Genomic DNA, 22,796 nt, shown 5'->3' with positions numbered 1-22,796 from the left:
AATATATATATTTTTTAATGAGTAAGATTGTTTTGGTAATCATTTATAGGCACGGTTAAACTGCAGTGAGGAGGGTATAAAAGCGTGAGTTAGTGCCTATAATACATATAGGTCAAACTATTTAGAGTGCCCTGGTTTTGATTGGAAATAAATAAAATTACGTCAGAATTACCTCATCTTCATAAATATGCGGTGCAAGTAAACCGGTAAGAAGCAAAACAACTGCTTCCCATGTAAGTCGTGTTCTCTCATTAATATTTTACATGCAAGTGATCGGTTTTGTTGCTCAAGTCGGCGACTTCCTTTATAGCTTATCGTTGTAGCGCCTTCAGACAATTTTATATGCTCATGTTGTATTCATTTTGTTATAATCTATAAGTTTATGTGTCTTAGACGTTATCTTTATTAAATATTGAGTCGAAAGCGTTTATTATAAAAGTGGTTCTGTAAATAAAATTATATTTATTGTAAGTTTAGTAGTATAAGTGCCATTTTAAGACAAGCATTGAATTACTTTGAAAACTAGCGCAGTCTTTTTTCTGTTCCTTGCTCGTGCGCTTGTTATTACTTAAAAGGATCAACGAATGATTTTTCAAAGCAAAAATTATTGAGAAGCCACTTTAAAATTATTAATGTTCTAACTAAATTAATAGTCAGAATGCCAATGCATTTATTAATATGGCAATAAATTAATTACAAAATCTAGTTAAATGACGTCTTATTCCAGGTTTAAGGATTACGTTCCTATACACATATATTTAATTGTATACATTAATATGGGATGTAACTCGTGATTTCATATAATTGACAGGGTCAGTTTGAATTCGTCACGCTTGAAGTTTTGTCGGGTCATCGCCCGTGAACTCGCATTTCCCCAGAACATGTATGTTCATGTATATAGGGCGTGACAATATGCATAGTTTTTAATTACAATTACGAATAATAAATTGCCATGTGACATACATTTTGTTCAAAAACATACAACGGAAAATGTTACATGTGTCCATTTTAAGCTTCACGGGTGTTAAGTAAGAAGTAAGTAAGGTCATCAAGAGCAAAGTTTTAAACTTTTATATGTATTGATCTTATATTTTTGACTTGTCTTATCCATCATCCTCTATGAAACAGATTTGTATGTAATTTTCTATTTTCAATATTTTTGGAAGAATTGGAAACCTAGTGGAATTGTTCTGTTTTTTCGATAAGGGCATATTTTTTGCCGGTTAAAACCAAAACCATGGATCTTAATTTATCCAATCAAAACAAAATAAGGAAACGGTTGCAAGCCATTACCTATTTACTAGCATTCCAGATACACTACGTATTACACCAAAATATTGAAACTCAAATACATTATATCTATCTTCAAAACCTAATCATCCCTATTTTAAAAATAAATTGCCTTTTAAATCCTTATTAGTTGCAATACAAAATATATGCGTCATCCAGACAACCTTATTTCATATTTGCAATAGCGGATGGATGAGTGAATTAACTTTTATGGAATCAGTCTATGTAGGTAATACTCTGTTGCTGTTATTGGTTACTACAAACGTGTTTCGATCGTTAGTAGTGTCCCTTTCTCTCAAATAAGTGTTACGAAATGAAAGTTCCCCGTTCGTTCGTTTATTGTAAGAATATTATTTGTATTTCGTCTGCAACACCATACACAGGTTAATTTCGAATGCAGCGTAAAAAATCGTCTAGACAGGGAATTCATTTATATGCCATATGGTTCAAGCCGCGCTGCAGACTAGGACTTGTAGCAATTTGTTCGAATCCTTAATATATTCAAAGGATCATATTTCCCAGTAGAAAGTTGCAGGTCTACGATATAACTTTATTGAAAATGACGGAACGTTTGAGTTGTTTGTTATATAAATTGTAACGTAATTTTAATAAAATAAGTTACTTACGAGGATACCTTAAAAGTGTTTCTATAAAACGTTATTTGCAAACAAAATTAACGTATGTATGTTCCTAATAGATTTGTATTCATTTTTATTCTAGATATAGTCTACGAGTATTTTCACTTTTTTGAATGTTTAATGTTGAGTTTTTCTATTTTAAAACATTATCTTTCCGTAAGTACTACACGTATTATTTCATATACGAGTACATTTTATATATATCGTATATTTAAACACAAAGTTTTATTCAGATCGTCTCGGTAGTTATGGTTGTTCGGTTATTGCTTACTAGAGTGATAAACACACAAAGATTAGAACATACAACTTGGAATAACGATAGGAGTATTCAGTATTTAGCTCTCAGTGAAGTAAGAGTAAAAATGTAATCAATATATTTAGAAATTTTATTGAAAATCCAACTACTATCGTTACAAAGTTAACTAACGTGTTATATAATCAGGTGCTTATACATGATGTTTATTGAAACAAAACCCTATAATTTCATACATGTCCGCTAACGAAGATTGTAAGCGATTGCCGATTGGTTCCGCTACTTACCTTTATGATCTATAATAATACGCCTCATCTGTATTGAAATTGCCTTTAGTCATTGTCATTTACGAATTTGTTTAGGTTGTGTTTTACTAATGGGCCATCACTATACAGTTATCCATAAAACAAATCAATCGATTTTATTATGATATTATATAACTGTTTATTGGAAGATGTAAATCGGTTATTATTCCTTCATGATGTGCCTTGTGATATATTCTTTTAGGGAACACATTAGATGTGATAATTTTAATTATAAAACTTTTACTTTAATATCCAAAATATTATTTTTAAGGCGCTTCTAATCAGTTAGTATTGTTGTATTAATGAATAGCGAAGGCTAAACAAGAAAAGGTCAACCATAATCATCTAACCAATTCATAAAGATCAACGACTTCGGACTGCTATTCTTTACGAGTAGTTAGTAGTTAAATTACTGCTAAAGAAACTACCTAATTATTTGCAATTTCGATTGCATCAGACAACAATGCGTTTATGAGCAATTCATTAGATAAGGAAACTTTGAGTTTTATCCATCTATCTTGATGGGTCAGGGGTTACGTTATGTAAGATGAGTGGGTTTCACGTGTACGTTAGGTTTACAATTCACAGTCATTATACATAATGAGCTGACATGTTGTACCTAAAATGTAAAGAAACAGAAAACTCGTTTCTCAACACGAATAGCTTAAAATAATTGTCAGCAGGTACGGTTTCCGTCTGACACTTGATTGTGACTACATTAATATATTTTGCACAACGTAAAAGATTACAAGAGACTTGAGGTAGCTATTTGAATTTATTCTGAGATTTATATGTTACCTTGTTTCGATTATTTATTGAGCCTAATGTAGATGTCGCAAATTTATAACATTCGTAACATAGATATTAAATAAACAGAAAGCAATACTCAAAATGATATATATCCTAAAAGAAATATTTAGATTGAAGAAGTCAACGACAGTGGAAAGATAAATAATTTGATAAAAAGAACCACATAAAAATAAAAACTTTTAAATTACGACTTGTAAAAAATTAATAAAGGCAAATAAATGTTTTTAAAAGTTTTTAAAGGAAATATTTTGCGATATTAATTTTGAAAAGCAATCCATGATTTGAGTAATCTTTTTTTATTTTATTAAATAACTATTACTTATGAACGTTTCATAATGTGAATAATGTTTCATTAATATTTCCTTATAGGCAACAAGATATAATCATTTAATACAGCTAATAAGAAGTTTCTCAAGACCTTCATTTCAGTTGTCACATTCACCTGTTGGTTTACACAATGGCAAGAGTTCTAGGAAACCATTGATCTTGAATTATTACAAAAGATAGGAACAGTAAACCTGCTTGACATTAAATAATGTACAGTACACACATATAAATAAAAACGATAAAGTTATTCAATAAGAAATCGGTATTTATACGCTATTAGTAGATAAATGTATTTTAGTTACAACGCTTGGTTACTAGATACGAAATTTAATGCAAAGTGGTTATATATTTTTTATACTATTAAAAAAATAATAATAATAATTCGTAAAAAAAATATGTACGAGTATAATATCTATATTTATCGATATCAGAAATAAATATCAGTAATGCCTTTATCATCGATTTGTGTGATGAGCCTGGTTTTTGCTCAGATCGTCTTAAATTAATGGGTGGGAAGTGAATAATTAATATTTAGTTACAAAATGAGTGGTAAACAATGTGAGATTAAAATTCACTAAGACAGAACTCTATATCCTGTTCAGAGATATTCAGAACACCTCTAATGGTACTACTTGTCTCTTTAAATGCTACTGTCGAATGGATTGCCATGAAGTTATCGACACATTTATTCTACCGATAAGTAACAGCACTTTGTTGTATTTCAAATTTGTGACTCAATTTGATAGAAAATTAATCAATTTGTAACACAATGGAATCTATGGCTAAAATACTTCCACTGCATTATACATAATTATTTCATAAGGCATTTTTTTAAACGAACAGTATTAGTTTGAAGGACCTAAAAGAAAAAGACCAAAACAAAGATCTCGCCACAAATCGCCCTTTATGGAAACGCAGGACAAGGAAGGCCGACCCCAAAATAAGTGGGAAAACGGTCTTGGAAGAAGAAGAAGAAGAGCAGTATTAGTTCTGAAGTAGTATTTATGATTACATATTTTAGAGAATTTAACAACGGTCTAATAAACATCGTACGCCGATATAAAAAGATCCGAATTGACGAATTTGTTTCAAGTTAATAAGAAAACTATTGTTATTTTAAACGAAGAATTATTATTTTTGTCTCTGTGTACTAAAGGAAAATGTTTTTAGCTAAACACTAAAGCACACTGTGAAGTACTTTTGGCAAGCTATACTTAGTAAAATAAAATATTGTCACAGAAATAACAAATGAATTTCAAATTAAAAAACATGTTAATACTTGTTAAAATTCTACATGTACATACATATATTTGAAATGTTATATGATTTAGCTAGATTTTTATAAAACTATCGCAATTAGGTACTTCATTCTTCATAATTAAATCGTGTCTCTTCAGACTTTTGTAATTTATTATGATATAAAACGAGATCTTAGTAATATTGAACTGGGCTCTGATGAAGTTCTTTTAAAGATTTCGTCTTAATCGAGGTTTAATTTACAAAACTATAGATTTTAAGTTTCCATTCTTCAATTGAGGTCTAGAGTGATTTACTTAACGACTCGCCGCCTTTAGCGACATTAGATTTAAGATTAGGCTTGAATTCCGTTTTGCTTATTCGTATTTGCCTAAAACGTAAACCATGGGAATTTAGAATTTGGAAATTTTGATGTAAGCAATAAAGAGAAAATTTTTACTCGTACTATCTTGTTATGACCGTCATATCTTGTTTAATGATTTCAATACTAATTCAATGTTTCATGTAAAAAAAAAACTTAATCCTACTAGCCTACTACTGTCTATGAATCATTTGTATCGCCAGGTGTTTTTGAATACTTAATAATTAAAAATTATCTTAGTCCTTATTATAATATTTATATCATCACAAAACGTTGAATTATTCATAGCATACAAACCGTTCTAGATCGTTATAAATATGTATATGAAATCTTTTTCTCATCAAAACTTATTACCATAAACCGTATATATCATAAAATTTAAATGTTCATATCATTTTAAAAATTAAAAATCTCTGGACGTACATCTGTTCGGTATTTAAATATATATGGTATTCAAATAAGTGTTTGAATAAACATGAACAATTTTATGCCTACATCTAATACTGCGACGGATTGTAATAGCAGAACTTTATTGTCGAGGAAATATTATTAATTTTGATTCAAAACAACCATGAATGAAACTTAAGCATTACTGTTATCGTCTAAACTGTAAGAGTATATTGAAAAATTACTTAATCCATTAAAATTTATATGATCGTAATAAAATGCGTGTTTTCTTACTTTAAGTTGTCGTTGTCGTATAAATTTAGTAGCACAAATGTATCACACGTAAGATCATGCCCGGAAGAACATTATATATCAGTGGTATTTGAGCTACTTGACTTTTATATGTTAGCATCTATTTTTTATATTAATGTACGTTTACTTCACAGACAATATATAAACACTTGTTAGTGCCAAAGAATGCAATGATCACATCTACAAAATATTTCCTATCTCGCAGTCACTCGGTCATACTAATTCTGTAAGATACTGTTCGTGCTATGTTTTGTTGTAAAGTCACGTAATGTGATACACGATTATATTCATATTATCGTGACATTCTTATTTAGAAACACCTCAACGCTTGTAATACAAACATTATGATTTTATGATTATCACAAGAAAGCTTGCTGTCTATAATTTTAAATAATACACAATATCAGCTGAATACAAAAAATAACTGGATAACGATTCAAAAGCTAGTTTATCGAATATATCATTCCTTATTGATTTGTGAAAACCTAGTTAATATTATGTATTGAAAAAAGCTACTATTACCACTGTGAAAATTAATGATCTTAAAATGTTGTTCAAGTTCTATTAGTTATATATCAAGCAAAGTAATTTAATGTGAGCTTTAATGATTATAGATAAGTCGTTTTCAATTGCAGATGGCGGTTGAATTTGTCTTAAAAGGCATATGACTTGTTTATGTTTTTATATACACACAACTTACTGCGGCAGTCTCAGGGTTTTGTTCCAGTCGAGATTAATGAGTAGAGCTCAAAGCCTATCCGGGAAATGTGGCTGTTAGTACTTTTACTCAGGATCTGCGGTTGATTACTCTGTGCGGTTGCAATACAAGGAAGCAGACGATGTAGGATATGTATACAGACGTATCTCTTACGACTGTCTTTGTGGGATCAAAATAACTCGTTACTATGGCTTAGTAATAATTACAAAACTTTAAAAGTTGTTGGACCCAAGAACAGACAAAAATGTCCTCAAATATACCCCCATTACTTGCCAAACACGCAATTCGCACTAAATTACACGTAATATTTTAGCAGAAATGTTGTTAAGTATAGTTTGGCGCTTCAAATTGCGTGGAGACTGTGGACTGGCCGCGTTTTCAAAATCGGCAATTCGTGACATGAGTTATTGCGCAGTTTAACCATGTAAAGGCAACAATGACTAAATACAATTGTGATTTTAAAATATTTTGAAGAGATATTTTTGTTATATCCAAGTCAAATTATTTACGGTCTAGAATTTGTAGCTTCGTGATGTTAGATTTTTGCAACAACTGTGTTCCATTCCAGACATTAAAAAAAATATATATATTATTCTTTCAACTTCAGCAACAAATCGGTCAGTTATCAGAATTTTAAGTAAATTTCGTCAAAATGAACACAATCATTTTCAAAGCTATTTATCAAAAAATTGTCGGAAACATCTTACCATTTATCGTTTAACGAACAACTATATATAAAAAAAACACTTGGCTTGTCCTATTCCCAGTTAGTAAGCCATGAATACGTTTCCGTTTTGCCTGCTCTTACCAAATTGAATGATACTAAAGTTAATTTAGTTCTCCTGATACGTTTTTCTTTGCAAATTTTTTAAATTGAAAAGTGAAATTTTAAGGTTGAAGGCTAAAACAAGCCTCGATTCTTACTCGAGCATTTATATCAGAAGTATTTATGATTCATGATTTTGATTTGTAGTAACGAAAGGAAAATTAGGTGCTCTTTATATAGCACGCTTGTATTATGAATTCACTTTCATGATCATTCATTTTACTTTCATGTATGAAATAAAATAAAATGAGAAATATACATAGCTTTATTTAAATAAAATAATATTCCAATACTAATTTGTTTGCGATTGCTTTAAAATAATGGACAAATTTTAATAATTCCTATGTACCTACATATATATTGTCGAGACTAAATATGACGCACATAATATGGGTAACTAACATACGGTAAAAGGATGCTCTAAGACTCAATGTAGATAAAAAAAAACTTGTGTCAGACTAGACGTGGCATTTAGTAAAATCAAACTTGTACGCAACTTTTACATATTTACGAGGTCTATCAATAGCAATAAATACAAATTTATTGTGACAGGTTAATCTAACTTACAGCGGCGTGCTGTCTCGGGTTTAGCGAACAAACCTCACTAATATATTATATTGACATATCCAAAAATAGTTTTTAAAATTATCATAATAAAGGTGATTTTTAAATGTGTTTCCGATGGAGATGCGTCATCGATAAGCCCGTGTACCGTTAGCCGTTCACCTGCGCCCGCGTTTCTCTGGTTATGCTAATAGCTGAACCCGGCTAACTTTTAAACGGAAATATCGAATTAGCTTATACTAGATATATGCTTATAATTTCTTACGTCACAAACCCACAAAGATGCCGTCAGCGGCTTTGGACAAAAATTACTTCTTGCACGCAACTAGCACTCCGACCTCTTGACGTCGTGATTTATTAATGAAGACAAATGTTATTCGCAACATTATTTTATCAAAGCAATGGACAAAAGTTAATTTCAAAAATTGAGTTATTGGTCTGCAAAGCAATCAATTGCAAAGTTGTCCAGTTAATTAACTGTGTCTGCGTGGGCGATCATATAAAGAGTGGTCAGTTACGTAAGTGGGTGGATTTCACCCAGTAACATGATTTATTTCATATCATACAAATGGTAACATCGAATATATCCGTGTGACTATATTAAACTTTAAAGGAAATCGATTCGAGTCGGAGTGAACCCAGGGGTTAAATGTCTGTGAATAAGATGTCCAGGTAGTTTAATGCGGACATAACATACATTTACGCTTAGTAATGTAACTTATACGTAAATTACTCTCTTCAGTTGCTTCGATTAACTAATTGCTTTGAAAAGTTTAAAAGATTTATTGATTATTTTTCTCTTTGTTCTTTTTTATGATGATCAAATTACTGTCAACATAAATGTCATTTATCAACAGACTGAGTGTTAATTTAGTCATTGTATTAGAATAATTTCATAGTCTTCAGTTGAAGAAATCCACTTTGACGATACATCACTATTACGAGACAAATAAAGGTATCTGAATCAATTTGTTATATTAACAATACACATGTATTTATTGCTCATAAGTTTAGAGGTTTTTTTTTTAATATTCCATAAAGAAGTATTGCGTATACACAATTATTTCATTCATTAATATAATTTCAGAATATGTAGCGAACTTAATAAAAAAATCATGCCGTTCAGTGCTGCTTCGATGAATGTGTTTATAATAAAAGAACATTTAATATCAATTGTTCCCAGTTTATGAATTTCTGTCCCACATATTTTTTACTTCACTATAACAAGATATATGTGTCTAACAATATGTATGTCTAACGAGATTATCATAATTTTTAAATCCTTTTATATTTTCTGACTAAAAAAAACATCTTAAATAATATATATAACCAAAGCAGTGATATGAAAGTAAATTCTATAGACTAATTGAGATATAACAAGATCGAATATCAATCTCACTATACCAACAATTAGAAGACGTAATGTTTAAATCTTTTATCTTTTGATTGCTCTAAAGTATGTTAATATCACCTCAGTAAATTGGTCTCGGCCGCACAATGCCCTGTCGTAATTCAACACGTTGTATGCGGTTGCGATTTGTAACATGGATTCGATAGTACAAATTGGACCGTTAGTTTATACTAATTGTGCAATCATTATAGTATTTTTCGTTAGTAAAGAAGGTATTGCAGAAATAATAACGAATCAAAATGGAAAAATACATAGTTTTACCAGAAAGAGAAAAGGGAATAAGTTATTGGTACAAATATTTATATTATATTAATATTTAAATTAGTAAAAATATAGAATGAAAAATTTGTCGACACGAGCAGGATTCGAACTTATTACCTCCGGAGTATTGCAGTTGCTTCACCAATTAAACTATCGTGCCAGGCCATACAAACCTACTTCTATACGTACCTATTTATCGCCTTAGATATATTACTATACTATTTAAAATATGCAAATCTTCTTCGACATATTTTATATACACTATTGCTTAAATAAAAATGCTACAAACTATTTAAATTGTCTGTTAGTTCCAGGAAATTCATACAAGTTTTTTTCCATTTCTTATATGATGCGGTGGAAGTAGTTTTTGCAGTAGTAAATTGTTGGGAACATAAGTTGTTAGTATTTTATATTACGATGCTATGTAAATAATTATCATAATTGCTTCTAAGTTGTAATGTTGCCGCCTTAAGATTCATATATTATTACAATCGTAATGTTAATTGTATGCCTAATGTTCGGGATATTTTTTTATTTTATTTTATAAAACAAGAAGAAATTAAACATAATAATATGTGGTTAAACGAATTTCGGTTACCGCTGAAATCGTTAAAAACCGTTAAAATATTGAGAACAGAACTAGGAAACTAAATCTAGATTACTGGACTGGTAGAGCGAAATTTATTACGGCATTTATACATTTTTTTTATTGCACGGCAGTCGTCCATCTTCGTGACCAGCTCACTACACGCCACGACTGCAGCCCACCCAACTGGTTCAAACTTAGGGCTTACAATAATTAAAAATTATAATTGTACTATAATAATAAAAGAAAAAACAACTGTTATCTTAACATCAAAATTTTCATATCAAAAAAACATAAGATAGTACCTCATAAATTAGTTATTTACTAGGAGGCTCTTGAAATAAATGAATGTGACAGCCCTATGCCATTTGATCTAACAGTATCATAGGATTCCATCCCTCAGAATCATGCCGTTATGTTTGTGCCAATTATATTGGTATCGTAATGAATATGGAACGTTGTTTGTAATTGTTTTATGTGACTACATATGAATATATGTATAATTATTTACGGCATAATTAGATGGGTCATAACTAATTCAATTTCAAAGTATCAGTTTCGTAAATTAACGATTGCTGTAGTGTTTTTACTTAATTGGTTTTAGTTGAGAAGGAATAATATTATTAATAGCCTATAAAGAATAATGTTCTAGGGATACAACGGTAAAATGATACTTCAAAGCTTTGCTATAATTTGTGATAGTTACTTAGTGTTGGAGAGCTGTAATTTAAATTAAATTTTAATAAGACTTCCAAGCTAACCGGAACGGTCAGCCTTATGTAACATCTAACATCTGATAACTATCTTGTATCTGTTTAATTTGCATATAGTATTTGTATGTGCTGGACTTGTTGCATTTAATAGGTACATATTTCATCCGCAACTTTAATAGAAAATATGTGTAATACATAAAACATAATAACATTCTAGACATTGCAAGTTAGTTTGTCTCGATTGACAAATGTATTCATTTATATAAAAAAGGTTTATGTCCTGTTAATATTACATTACCTTAATTTATAATGACACGAAACCATCGCGTTCTGTTATTGACGTAACACGTGTTTAATATTTTAAAGTCAAGTGTCTTAGGAATACACTCAGTAGTCGGTAGTTAAACCTACAATCGAGAAACCAAAACCGGTTACATCGGCCTCTTTTCTGAGAACCGGTGAGTAAGAGTATGACGGATTTGTTGCAAACGCTTCATTTATATCCAAACTTTGATATTTGTCGCAAAACGAACTTTATTAATATCTGATATCTATGACTTATATACCATAATTTTATTATGATTTAAGATACCACCTGTAAATTTAAGCGAGTTACGTAAGTAAACTGAAACTATATTGTTAAAACATTAATATTACTTAGAATTCGTTTGACTAATTAATTCATAGCATCCTTGATGCTGTAAAACTGTTTTTCTGTTATGGATATGGTATAATATTTGTATTGTTGACAACTTTTACGTTCATCCATGTAGTTTAATCGTCAAGCACTTTTAGGCATGCAAATGTATTTTTTTATTTTTAAACATGTAATAGATTATTTGCATTTAAATTAAAAGTTATCTATTTATTACCTGAATCTACAATCGATAACAAAACGAATGAATGAGATGTTTAACATCGAAACAAGATAAATCAAACGCATGCGGGATGTGCCGATGACCCACAACAACTTTTTGTACGTATAACGGGCGACACACTTGACTTGTTGACATTTAAGTTAACTTTGTACTATATGGAAAATAATATTATTGGTGATAATTGCTCATTTAAAAAAAAACACATGTTTATCTTAACCCCGGTATTGTATCATTAAATAACTGACCCTGTATTAAGAGATAAATACAAAAATTACCTATTTTTTATTATTCTTATTATATTTATGATTGACTCTTATAAATCTTAATTGAATGACGGTGGAGGAAATATTTCGAACTGAGTTAAAATACGAATTATATACTAGTTAGTCAAAGACAAAAAGAATTATGTTTGCTAGTAGCACGGAACTGTTCAAATACGGGCACAGAAATTAAATACTAGTGAAGCTGCGGGCAAAAGCTACTTCCTATTTGCTTTAAGAAATAGAAAATGGAAAGCAAATACACATAAATTGAGATTGTTAGATAATGTTTGTTTTACTTATGTATGAAGTAAAATTAATGAATTCAATTCTATAGCGTTATAATTGTAACTCTAAATGCTCCACTTAAGATTGTAGATAACTGTATAAATCTAAGTAAGAAGCTTGATCTTAGATTCAAATAATTAGCTTCCCGCTGTATTTGCAATTGTTCTGCAATTACTTAGGTGCTGAATTATCGATTAAGATAATAACATAGATGTTATACACATATTGTTTATTAAAATCGATTATCATTACACTGATATCTTTATTTGTTCTTAACGTAATTCTTTTTTTATCTACATATAAAGTAATTTAGTGAGAAATAATTTCACATCATGTATTATGTGAAATCTATTTAAACGCACTTGAATTCCTCTGACACTATCTGGTGCTTAACACTTTCTATCCCTAATAGTTTACAAGGCGATGGCATACTGGTAATGTGCCCACCGACCTGCCTAGGTCTTTATGTTTCAGCCGATAACGGTAACTGACTTTCAAACAATTCCTTAAATTATCCAAAGAAACTTTATTCATTGGAAAATATTTATAGTTAGATAAAATAAATTCTTCTTCTACCGAGAAAGTCGATTTTTATGTTGTATTGCAGAAATTTCATTAAGATTTTCTCATTAAAATGGTATTATAAAGTTATCTGTTCATTCTCGGTAATCGTTTTGCAAGTCTTGACCTATGCGTGCGTTGCAACCATTTTGTATTGAGATTAATTTACTGATTGATCGAATAAATTTTTATTACTTCAGCCGCGGCGTAAATCACTAGGGTGTAATCAGCTTTTGATTTTTTATTATACTATAGCTGATGTGCGAAGTTAATGATATCGCTTATTAAACAAATGTTTATGTTTAATAGAATTTAAATCGGAATTTCAACTAGAACCTTCATCGTATCACGACAATCAATCATGGAGCGAACATTAACATATCATCCTCTTGCAATGGTGTGTCATTACCATTTACTTTTGCTCAAGTACTATCACTGACTCCAATAAATACCATGTTCATAAACATTTAATGATTTCTATTTATATGTGTATAAGGTTGAATTTTCTGTAAATCATTGCAATCTTATATTTTAAGTTCTCTTCTGGAGGTTATAGAAGTCGTTAGTTTAAGATGAATATCGTACATTATCATTGTTGATAGCGACATAGCATTCATTATTCACCGGAGTAATTTACTATATATATTGTAGTTCTTTCGAAAATAAATTACATTTTTCCATGGTAATTGATTATATGAATAATAAAATTAATTATTACTACTTGCATGCCATCGTATGATAATTAAGAAGGAAAAGAAAGTAACTAATATTTTTTTTGCAAATTATATGTATTTTTCATATATTAAGAAACGTCACGAATGTACACGTTCTACATTCTTCAAGCTGCGAACCTAATTTTCTTCCTTGCAGTTTATTAAGGCATGACTGTTTAAAGTAATTTATGCGTGAATGTTGGATAACGTTAAATGTCTGTCTTAGCTTAACCTTTAACAAACGACCCGCTTTTGGATAACGATCTCTGTTATAATATTGTAACGAAATCCAAATTATTAATATGTGAGTTCAAGTGAAACATTTCGTGGATGGGGAAATATCTGCGTGATTATAACCTTATTTAAAAAATTGTAATCACTACACCGCGATCAAGATTCTCTTGTTATAAAACTAAAATAATAAATCTGGTTGAGGCTGAGTACAACTTTTTGATATATAAGCTCTGATTGTTATCTTAAAATAATTTATTACTAGAATCTTTATATATTTATATACACATTTTTGTTATTACATGATCAACATTCAACATAACCGTGTAAAACATATTTTATGTTCCATAAAATATTGTTTGTCTGTCATCCAATATACATTGAGAGGTATGCGTTTAAAAACTTATATTTAATTTGAATAAGTGAAGTGCATTCAACTTTAAATGTATTTTTATTTAAAATACGCATCAACAATGGAACGTGACTAGCATAAGAAAAGCGAGCCGCACACATTGGATGTTTTGTGAATTAAACATAACGTATGAATAATGTTATAAGATTTAATATTTTTGTTACGATAAAGTTAATATTAAACTAGGAATTGGAGCAAATTAAACATATATATATCAAACGACACCGACGTGAGATCGTTTAGAGGTCAAACGTTCAGTCATCACGGTGCCACGTTAGATTTTATTTCCATTTCACAGGTACACAAGATGATCTGATTGGCAATTTATTTATAACGAGATAATAAATTGTACGTCTCTTTGGCGTTGTGTTGAACAGATTCTATCAACGTCAATAGCTGGATTACTCGATGGGATTACGAATTATACAGATGAAAGTACTGAAACAGCTTTACCCATAATGTACCAGGATCCTAGTAATTTATGGAGACATGGAGGTGTAAAAGTAGATTGCTCACAAACAGGTTTACTTAATAAGGATCCGATGTCTAACTTGTCGTTTTAAAACGACATTTGTATGATTCCGATCCACGTTGAAATAGGGAAATTAAATGTCATCCGCTATTATCAGATGATGCATTTAGTGACTTTAATTGTTAAATAAACGAAACGGTTTAAATTTTTTCTTCTTGTACACTATCTGAAATAAAAGTTGTCATTTAAGTTAAGTCTTAATTTCAAGTATGTAGAATTTATCGTCCAATTTTTGTCTTTAACCAACGGTTGTCTTTTTCTTATAATATTTGTACTTTTTCGTGAATTTGGTGAATTATATTCTTTTATTCAATGTCCATTTCTTTTTCCTTCCAGATTCTTATGGCGTTGCGGTTATGAAGCCTAAATCATGTCTGGTAAGTCTCTACAGCGATTCTAACAATATGGACATTAATCGGGTATCTGCTGTTGATGAAAGCCGTTGCTGATAGGTGTGGCACTAAGAATTAGTCTACTTCCTACGCAAACATACAATAGGCCTATTAAGTTATTGTGACACTAGAAATGAATTACTGTCTCGCAATCCAAATAAGGTAAATGGAAATGACATTGATAGAATCATTGATTGTGTTATTTTAATTTATTTATTTGTTTACATTTTCTTTCGAACACTTCGCCTAAAATTTTCCATTTACTAGATTTCGCCCATCAGTCTGTAGGTACTTCACCATAATTGAATGATTTTATCAAATAGCTACAATAATAGTAGAGAAATGTCATTTTTTTTGTTATTTAGTGACAATACTCATATTTAGGGATCTTTATGGATTATAATAATATATGTATGTCAATGTCGCAGTAGTCCGTGTGATGTTTATTTTAAATAATTTAATAATTTTTAATACAATTAAGGTATATATAGAAGTAATGAGATCTAAGATTTTCGCGAGTTTTATTCATTTAAATATATAGAAGTAGTTCTGTTAAATTCTTCCCCATAAAAACTTTGACTGTGTTAAATTTCACGTTCAGCGGTTCGCGCGATTCTCTTGAAAGGGGATACAAAGTTTTCGCTTCACGTGTTATTATAATGAATCTTAGCCGTCGATAGACATCAGTCGTACAGGTTGGTTAAAACGCACTTTAGAGGCTTAAGTAAGGCTCCAATAGTGCAATATTATGATCTTGCGCGGAGATTAATTAATTTCGAATAAGGCTTTTCGGTAAACCATAAATATCTATTACCTTTATTACCAAAAAATAAAAAAAGGAATCTTTCCTCTACGAATATTATTTTAGAATAGAGCGAAATTTACTCATCAGAGTAGAAAGAAACACAAGTCTTAAAAAAGTTATGAATATTTGTTTTGTGTGAGAAAAACTACTCTGACAATCATATACAATTACAAACTTAAACGATATCTGGCTATGTTAAAATGTAAAATTATACTTCAATGAAATTTATGTGACATTTATATCGTAAAGTTGCGTCGCGTACGCCATTTGAATATTGAGATCTAATATTGCAATCGGACAGTTCCTTAAACTGGAGTCTATCATTCGTAAATATGTTAAACGTCTGACAAGTGGCATGCAATGTTGTATTGAAAATTATATAATGTTTGAAATTTTTATATCAAAACGCCAAGTTTAAGCCATAGTTTAATGCTTGGCATAAATGTCAATTTAAACTGGCTGGAAGTCGTCGGACGAAAGTAAAATAATTTCTACCAGCCTACTAGTGGGTGTTATAAATGTTTCTCGCGGGCTTAAACAATACACGTCTTGTCTAATGTTGACCATGCGACGCACTAAGGTCTTCTGAAAAACAAAATATCTAATATATAGTTGAAACAGAAGTCTCAAAATCAGATAATTTAAATACTCTCGTATTAAATTTAAATAAGTATCTTTTATGCTATTTCAGGTAAATTGCCTCATTGACTACCAAATCACTAGACCACACGTAATACTGCACGCTACTTCGAAATCGCATTAAGTAAATCTTTTTCCCTAAACACAAACCATTGCTAATAAGGTATTTTACGGTTACAAAAAGGGGACTAAATTGTTATTGTAAAGAAAACAAAAAGGCAATATTTTGTCTAGGGTTTCACTCATTGAAATATGAGAACAGATTTTAACCTTAGAATTTGAAATTCTTTCATATTTAACTTACTTTCAAGAGAGTAGAAAAATAACAGTGTATATATTTATTTCTTTATATCAATACAGCTATAAGAGAATTAAACGATAAAAAATATAGAAGCAAAAACAAACTTTAAAACCTTAGTCCAAAGTATTGTTTTGAGCTTTCGTATATATTTGCTTTACGTTTGGTAAACCGTTACGTTGGCCTCATTGGAAGTGATAATAGCTCTGTAACTGATTTTTATTAACATTACTTCAATGTTTTTATCGTTAGATTGTGAGAAAAAAACTCATCGGCTCGTGATGGACTTTTTATATAAGACTCGGGTATTTGTGAAGGGGTTGATGAGATAATTCAAGTTTTATCTCGATTGATTTTTTATTACGAGATTATAAAAGATTTAGACACCGTTATTTTATATATTAATTAATTAATAACTGATTATCATCTTCCCACAGCCTCGTCCATTCACACGGACTTTTTAACTTGTTTGTATTATTATCATCTAAAGCAACTTACAACTAGTTTTTGTACGTGTTACATCATTCATTAACTTTTACTAATATTATAATTTGAATATTTTGTGTTTATTATTTGATATAATTTGACTCTTAGTGTTTGTGAATTACAATATCTATATGTATACGTATATGTGATGTATCCATCACGTTTATTATAGAGGTCGTGTAGTTGTTGTCACATACAAATCTTCTGTTCTGGACGCTATCATCAACTCTCGGTTATCGCTCTGCATTTTATTAACCATTTGTATTACTGTAATAGCGCAAACAGGTAAAAGGTATGTAGCCTTAAGTAACAGCGTGGTACAATGGTTATCTAAACTGTACTGCCAATAAATGCACACATATAACTTAATAATTCGCAAGATTAGAAAATTGGTAAAATTTACGAAGTCTACTACGATGAATATTTTATATTTCGAACAATTCCCCCAAAAATTGTTATGTGATTTATCAACGAGATTTGATCTATCTTGTTATAACCCAAGCTGTAAGTCATAAACTTAGCGCTGAGATATTATTATTTAACTGTATTATAAAATTATTGATAAGAATTATATTCAAATCACAAGTAGTTTTTCAATCAATTTTCAAGTCTACGCTTTAATTTTATAGGAACACGTTTGAAACGTTTGGGCCGTGTCTAATAGAATTCAACATGTTTTTTTGCATGGTAAAGATTGATGGGTGCTGGTGAAGATGAAGCACAGTTATCTTTTTATGAACTTCCATTAAACCGTTATAGGCGCGCCTTTGAAATTCGATAAGTTGGTAATTAACGAACCGTTTTATTTGATTACGTTTTCTATAAATCTTGTGACTATTTATCGATAATTTTTGGCGGAAGACGTAAAATCTTGGTTCTTTGATGGCATTGAACCTAAAGACTGTCGGTTATGTAATTATTATAATGTCAATATATTAAATACACTATAAAAAATTACCGTACCAAAAAAAAAAATCGTATAACACGGTTATACACTAAAATAGTAAATATTATTAATAATAGTGCTAGGATTACATCGATTAATGCCCGTATACGAAAATACGAATTTTATTCTAATATTAATCCATACTTTTTATCACTCTTCATACTTGAAGAATCACGTGCTTGAGTTTTTGCTCTCAACGTCGTGCTCGTTTCATTATATTTTTCTTTGACAATATGCTTTAAGAGATTGATGACAAAATAAACATTAATTGAACGTATAAATGTACTAAATGAATAATTATATTTTTGTACCATACTAACATTATAAGTTATATAAAATGTTTGTTATACGGCAATCAATTTATTCATCTCCATATAATTTTCTATTAACACCAAACAAACAGGCGTATTTATAACTGTCTATCAATGTTACGTGTACGACCATAATTACCTAACCCGCCCACCTGTCCGCTACCGCCCAGATACATGCTTTTACTTCATCTGGATGTATCTGAATATTTTGAATTGGTAATACATCAACAATTTGCATGTTTTCTAACTAATTGACGTAAACATTGAAACGTTGTGATGCATAAAATGCTTGTCTTTTAGCGGAAAGTTTTTTGAAGATAAGAAAATTCCTTTATAATTATTACGAAAAACTTATATTTTTACCATTTTCGGTCAAGCATATCTCTTTTTCGTAACATCGAATTATAAAAAAATATGATATCAAAATAAAAAATAATAATAATTTTAGGGATCGTATGGTTAAAAATAATTAAGACCGAAAATAAGTATCTAAAAATATTTCTCTTCATAATTTTTTTATAGGTGTCTAAACAATTTAAAATTATAATAATGATAGATAATCAAAGCATTTAAAAGAATACCTCCATTAGCGTCTGTAAGTCTATTGTCAAGATAACTCGAATCTCTATCCTTTAAATTCCGATCGTGTTGATTTCAGATAAGACCTATACCAATACCTGTAGTACCGTTGGAGTATCGCTAAATTATCGCTCACGATTCGCTACTGCTGCCCTGGCGCCAAGCTTTGTTCGGCATGAACGGTTTGATATGCGCTATACTTCACACTGGTTTACCTAACTTAACGGCAGAGAAAAAATATTTGTATAAGTAGTAAGGGGCATCTCATTTCAGAGTTATATAAATATAAATTAATGTCACTGCATTATGGTTAGACGGCAATATTATATTTATATATAGTTGTACGTAATTGGGTAATGTTTGGATTATTTTGAATTATGTATCTTATTTAACATAAATTACAGCTCATTTTCATAATACGGTTGACATAAGTCAGTTATTATCAGATCAATAGTGGCGTAAACATTGGATTTTGATAGCTCGTTAAAATTGGTTCGCGTTAGACCGTTAGAAGCCTGCTTTCCGTTGGGTTGTAATAAATCTAACGTAGTAACGCCATTATCCCCAACAACAATAGTCTTGGTTGACGTTAATTCGGTCCAGCCAAATATCATGTAAGCGTTATGTACCTTTATATGCTTTTTTATATGAAATTATTTGTAAATTAATTTTTTTATTTTTGGTTAATGGGTCTAAGGTGAACCTTATATATGAAATGTATTTCAAAAAGTACTCGTATAACGAGACTTATTTTTATAAGGAGCTTATTAAATATAGTACATATGCATACTGACTCGAGGTCAAAAGAAATTCTGTTATATTTTTTCGTATTATTTAAAATACATTTAACAGCTTTTTTAATTTTTTTTTGTACATAGGGTGCGCATTTTCGTTACTACTAAAAATTTATAATAAACAAAATATTAAAATATAATTTTCATATACTTTTCGACTGTTTTTTTTTATATTTCATGTATAATTTGCAGTTTGCACCATCTTTAGTAATAAAAACTTATAATATTTAAAAATAAATATAACTGTTTGTAAATTATCAAACGTTGCTTTGTTAAAAATATGTTATTATTTTAAGTAATCTAAAGACATTTTAGTTTAATTCAAATTTATCTCACATTTCTTTTTCCTGAAAATAATAGTACAGTTCTATAATTTAATGTATAAATGACTTCAAATTCAAGATCATCTTTGTTTAATCACGAAAATAATTTCAGACACGTCAAACGAAACAAAGAATTATTTGTTCTATTTTTGTTTATTTATTTTATCTATTAGGTCATTTGGTTATTAAAACAAAAGATTTTATTTAATATACCTATATGCAAATGTATTATTTTTAATTGCTTAAAAAAGACCCAAGTGTATAGTTCCATATACCTGTACAAACATATTCAGCAGTCTGTGGCATTTATCCTTGTTATTTCTCCATTGGTATGAATTATCAAGTCTCTAAGGAATATTAATTTACTATCGATACGTATAATTTATTATAGTTAGGTTCTCTGTTAAATAAATTCTTTAGCTGGAATCGGAATGAGCAAAATAACTACGTCTTGTAACGGAAATCGACTTATCATTATCAGAGGCAAAAACAGTCGAAGCAAGCTGATAGCGGAAGCTAGTGATTAAATAATGTTAATAATATATAATAAAACCCTTCGAAGTCTGAAGTATAGGCTTAAAAAAATTGTTTGGAAAACTGATCTGTTTAATCATGCTGTAATTTTAGGACGGCTTTGCGCACGTGACCGTGACAGTAGAAAATATAAAAGAGTTAATTATTACGAAACTTCCGTCAGAATTCAATAACTGTAAAGTAAGATTAAATTATACCCTAGTCTTTGTCTTTAACGTCATGCTTATTTAGTTTCAAATTACTCCGCCTTGATAATAAAAGTTTTTAATGTAATATTGCTTGGAGCGAGAGTAAGATTGAATTTGGAAATATATATTATTAGGTTTTACATAGAATACAATTATCTCTTAAATCTCGTGGAACAGATTCCTTTGATATATTTAATATTAAAAATAATGAGAATTATTCAATAGAATTACTTAGGAAAAGGGTTACCTATTTCAAACATACACTACATAAGTAGGTCACACGATAATCGCTTCGGTAAAGAGCTACGTTTATGAGATATCCGTGTTCGCTTGATGACACTGGAATCGTGTAATTTCGAATAGATCCCCGAGATTATTGAATGCAATTCTCAAATGTGAAAATCATGCGCCATTCTCGAGGTCGTTTCGATGGCAGACAATAAATAAGATTAGCAATATTTATCATACCTTCATAGTCGTTTCAGCCTTTCGTATGTAGTTTCTAATTAACACTATGTACATACCGTTATAATTATTCTATTCGCTTTGCATATCGGTGGACATATCAAATATCTAATGAATCAATACGGAATGTCCGGTGGCCTTTTGTGTCTAGATAACTGGTATTATATCTGAGACAATTGAATTAATTACAGGTACCTGCAGGTTGTTATCATGAAAGTAACTCTGTGATTGGTTAAAATACCAGTGCAAAACGTTTTATAAAAATGTTTAATAAATATCAACCCATTTATATACATCATAATCATCAAGCAAAATTTGTAATAAAGTTAACGATGATGTATAAATTTTAATGTTATAATTTCACTATAAAAATGGCTAACGATGTCACATGTATGTAGTTATGACGATACTATTTAATTGTCTGATAACTAGTTAGTTATATAGTGGAAATGCTTATTTTTAATCGTTATGTTAGATTTATTAGGAATGCTACTTAAAAAAAAATTCTTGCTTAAATGTCGTCTAATTATTGTTTTATTATCGAGTGGATGGTACTTGACTGTAGTTGCAACTGTCGGTGTTGGTAGGTGGATATTTGGACGTAGGTGGTGAACGCACAATCTTAATAATACCAATTCAAGTAACATTAAACATTTAGTTTTTCCAAATTTTACCGTCAAAAAACAAAAAAATTTTCGTGTATTTTTTCAGGTTTTAATACATAAATAACTCGTGTTCTCGTACTTAGAATCAGAGGAATACCAATTTATTCAAGGAATACAAGTTGTTCTGTAATGAATCATGCATTAATGCAATCTTACCCCATTCAAGTAATCCTCTAGTGAAATGACATAGTGGACACATAGTGGGCAGACAATACAATAAATACATAATTCATTTGTAATATAATTTGGTGCGTAACTAATCTTTAAACTTCGATTCCGTGATTAGAATATTTTAACATTTTTAACATAAAATAAAACGTTATTTCTTCTTTATTTACAGCTTAAGTGAATAGACTTAGGCGAATAGTCTATTTATACTTATATCATTGATTAGAGTGAATTGAAGACCTATAAAATATGCATATTCTAATCTGATAAGGAAGTCAAAAATGCATTAAGCTCGTACATTATCTACTC

The 22,796-nt window shown here is 29.8% G+C and overlaps 1 protein-coding gene across 1 annotated transcript in view; it reads left to right on the top strand.

Moving 5' to 3' along the window:
* The window catches only part of LOC116769244 (cadherin-99C), a 74,117-nt gene that overhangs the window by 15,647 nt on the left and 35,674 nt on the right, over window positions 1-22,796 (top strand). Inside the window, exon 2 of the mRNA XM_061528341.1 lies at window positions 15,231-15,271. The gene's annotated coding sequence lies outside the window, so the exon portion shown is untranslated. The remainder of the gene's footprint in view (window positions 1-15,230; window positions 15,272-22,796) is intronic.

The sequence above is a fragment of the Danaus plexippus genome, chromosome 5, assembly GCF_018135715.1.
Source record: "Danaus plexippus chromosome 5, MEX_DaPlex, whole genome shotgun sequence".
NCBI lineage: Eukaryota > Metazoa > Arthropoda > Insecta > Lepidoptera > Nymphalidae > Danaus > Danaus plexippus.
This window is presented reverse-complemented; position numbering and strand designations above follow the sequence as displayed.